This window comes from Palaemon carinicauda, chromosome 31, assembly GCF_036898095.1.
Source record: "Palaemon carinicauda isolate YSFRI2023 chromosome 31, ASM3689809v2, whole genome shotgun sequence".
Taxonomy (NCBI): Eukaryota; Metazoa; Arthropoda; class Malacostraca; order Decapoda; family Palaemonidae; genus Palaemon; species Palaemon carinicauda.
The window spans coordinates 15,570,045-15,573,956 of NC_090755.1; the positions used below are offsets into that span (position 1 = coordinate 15,570,045).

General features: G+C 32.9%; 2 protein-coding genes across 2 annotated transcripts in view; one reads left to right on the forward strand and one right to left on the reverse strand.

Annotated features, from left to right (window-relative positions):
• LOC137624323 (protein C-mannosyl-transferase DPY19L3-like) overlaps window positions 1-3,912 on the forward strand; it is a 733,373-nt gene that overhangs the window by 155,764 nt on the left and 573,697 nt on the right. Inside the window, exon 2 of the mRNA XM_068354997.1 lies at window positions 1,680-1,723. The gene's annotated coding sequence lies outside the window, so the exon portion shown is untranslated. The remainder of the gene's footprint in view (window positions 1-1,679; window positions 1,724-3,912) is intronic.
• The window catches only part of ft (cadherin-related tumor suppressor fat), a 434,096-nt gene that overhangs the window by 137,818 nt on the left and 292,366 nt on the right, over window positions 1-3,912 (reverse strand).

Sequence of the window (3,912 nt, forward strand, 5' to 3'; positions counted from 1 at the left end):
GAGTAGTCTCTTAACTCTCTCTTCAGCTGGTCTGTTTATGATGTCTCTAAAACTCTCTTCAGCTGGTCTGTTTGCTATGTCTCTAAACTCTCTTCATCTGGTCTCTTTGATATGTCTTTAACTAGTTTCCTAACTCTCTCTTCAGCTGGTCTCTTTGATATGTCTTTAAGTAGTCTCTTTAACCCTCTCTTCAGCTGGTCTGTTATGTCTCTAAACTCTCTTCAGCTGGTCTCTTTGATATGTCTTTAAATAGTTTCCTAACTCTCTCTTCAGCTGGTCTCTTTGGTATGTCTTTAAATAGTTTCCTAACTCTCTCTTCAGCTGGTATCTTTGATATGTCTTTAACTAGTCTCCTAACTGTCTGTTCATCTGGTCTCCTTGATATATCTTTAACTAGTCTCTTAACTCTCTCTTCGGCTGGTATTATTTTTTTGTCAGTTAGAAAGGCATACGTGATTTGGCACTAAAGACGTTGGGTTTGTCATTGCTTATATACTGTATGTTTTCGAGTATGTGTTTGCCTGTTTATTCTCATCCTCAAAATGGGGTGAAAAGATTAATATTGCTGTGTGTTTTATCTTATTATTATTATTATTATTATTATTATTATTATTATTATTATTATTATTATTATTATTATTATCATTAATATTATTATTATTTGTCATAAGTTAGGGCGACCCAGTGATATATTATTATTATTATTATTATTTTTATTATTATTATTATCATTATCTATTTATTGATACCATAGCGGGTGTGTTATTTATTTTGTGTGTCATGCTAAAAAGAAAAAAGAAATAATTTCATGGTATACTCTTACAAATTCACATTAGACTTTGATTACTTAACCAAAGCACATCTTATATAGTTTTCCCAATTCATGTATTGCTCATTTTTTAAAATGAATATAAAACTCAATCTTATCACATTTTATTCAAATATGTATAGGTTAGGAACAAGATAATTTGTATTGAAAATATAATTTCGTGTAATTTACAGGGGTTCCACTAGTTATTATTATTATTATTATTATTATTATTATTATTATTATTATTATTATTTTTATTATTATTATTATTATTATTATTATTATTATACGTACAAAAAGGAAAGAAAAATAACATATAAAAATATTAAATTGTTGCATCTGATGTTCGTAATTTTTAGTTATTGAGACCAACTTCCCTCACGTTTACTCATTTGATTCAAGTTCTTTTTTAAAGGTTTTTGCCCTAAGAATTTATGTTAATCAATAAAATGTCACTTACATTTATATTATTATCATTGTTTATCAAATACTGCTGTAATGCGTTTACAATATTCAAGATATATTCCTTTCACGATCGTTCCAATTCACATAATTTTAGCTCTTGTACAAAAAAAAAAAAAAAAATATATTTGCCAACGTATCATTTGAATTTTCAGCCTTACTAAGCTGATCATGTTGATTGTGATTAATATACGATTTTTGGTTTATAGAAAAATTACAAGAAGTTAACAATAGCTTTTTCATATAAGCTGATTAATTAAATGAATTATATCTTTTTTTTTATATCTGTGTGTTTGTGTTAAAATTGTATATGATGATGTGTATACATTTTCTTTCTCTGAGAAATTACATTTCGCCGTTTAACATTTAAGCATTTGAGTTAAAGTTAAGGCGTTCTTCATTTCAGATGTGATGAAGAAGAAGATGGAGAAGACGGTTTCAAGAGTGAAGGTAAGAAACCCCCTTCTGTCCCGTGTAGTCTCATTTCATATATTAATGCCTCTCAGGTTACTCTTTGTCACCTCCAAATCTCTACGATGATGTGGTAACTGGTATGCCAGCGGTAACCTTCAACCACTCTCCTCCCCGCCCTACTTGCTTTTACCTTTTATCCAGCTATCTGCTTCGGTTAATGAAAATGAAGAGATATCTCTTATTTTGGGATATTTCTAAGTCACGTGAAGTGGGATAGAGTCACTCCATCCTGCCCTACGTTGTGTTGTGGTTAGGAGTTATTTCTTCGGCATTTTTTTTCTGTTTACACTGTTGAAAATTGCATTAAAAAACAGTAAATGTCTGGCAACATTTATTCCAGGATTTTTACCTTTTTAAAAACGGATATAATGACGTAAAGGAGTGATATTACGGTCACCAACCCGTAAAATGTAATAACAAATGTATGGTAAAATTACGGTCGCATTTATTTTACTGAAATACGGCTGAGAACAGTATATTTTTACGGAGAATTTCCCATTTTTTTAACAGTGTACTTTATTACACTTCAAGATAATATCCTTAGTAATCACAATATAAGGTTAATGCTGTTAATTGAAATCAATTGTTCAAGGTCTTACCACTTATTCCAAATACGTTTGAAGATGGTGCCATTAAGAATTAGGAATTAAAAGCAAACTGTGGACTTTGTTTACGACAGAAACTTTTTAGAAGTAATTTCATAGAAAATAGATGCTTATCTTCATTACGTAATGGAGCGCTTCTTTAATGAAGAGACTTTATAAGTAGAATGCTCGCTTTTCTTTGGGTAGAATTAGGGGAAAATGTAATTTCTAAACCATCCTCTGCTTAAGCTATTTGACATAGGCAAAACTTCAAGCATTTAGAAGTTTTTTAGATGATGCTGTCTGTAGTCCATATTATTATTATTATTATTATTATTATTATTATTATTATTCTTATTATTATTATTATTATTATGCTGTCTGTAGTCCATATTATTATTATTATTATTATTATTATTATTATTGCTATTATTATTATTATTATTATTATTATTTCTTGCCAAGCTACAACCCTAGTTGGAAAAGCAGAATGCTATAAGCCTAAGGACTCCAACAGTAAAAATAGCCCAGTGAGGAAAGGAAATAAGGAAATCAACTACTAGAAAAATTTAAGAACAATAACAACATCAAGATAAATCTTAGATATATAAACTATAAAATCTTCAAAATAACAAGAAGTAGAGAAATCAGATAGAATAGTGTACCAGAGTGCACCTTTAAGAAAGAGAACTCTAGCCCAAGACTGGAAGACTACATTGCAGAGGCTAGGGCACTACCATAGACTAGAGAACAAAGGTTTGATTTTGGAGTGTCCTTCTCCTAGAAGAGCTGCTCATCATAGCTAGAGTCTCTTCTACCCTTACTAAGAGGAAAGTAGCCACTGAACAATTACAGTGCAGTAGTTAGCCACTTTTGACTGACTGTACAAAAATGTACAATATACATGGAGAGAGAGAGAGAGAGAGAGAGAGAGAGAGAGAGAGAGAGAGAGAGAGAGAGAGAGAGAGAGAGAGAGAGAGAGATCCTCGTTTCATTTAACAATGAATTATATAAGATGAACACTAACTCAAATCACAACGGTATGCAATAATGCAACGTGCAAGATGGCCCACTGCCATGTATATGTCCACTCCTTTCCTCCTCCTCCTCCTCCTACAACTCCAGCTCCTCCTCCCAACCATCCCTTACCCCTCCTCCTCTACCTCTCCTCCTCCAACATCGTTGTGGCCTAGAGGGAGATGTTATGTTTCAGTGATGGAGGTGGTAAGGGGTATAGGAGCAGGGGGGATTCAGTTAGAGTTTGGGGAATCTCGTGGACTGGGGGGGGGGGTTGCAATGGAAATAGTTATAGAGAGAGAGAGAGAGAGAGAGAGAGAGAGAGAGAGAGAGAGAGAGAGGTAGGGGAGTAACTAAGGTACGTTTATAATTGCCTCTACTCCCCCGCTCTTGTTCGTTTTCCACGTCTCCAAACGTCTAACATTCCATCCCTGATGGAGATCAGCCCAAAGCATAAATTCGAGATGCTTTCGACGTATCAGTTTTTTTTTTCTCTTCCATTCTAAGGACGAATCAATAAGAGTCTATTGACTCTCAAACATCTCCAGAATTAAGAAAGCAGAA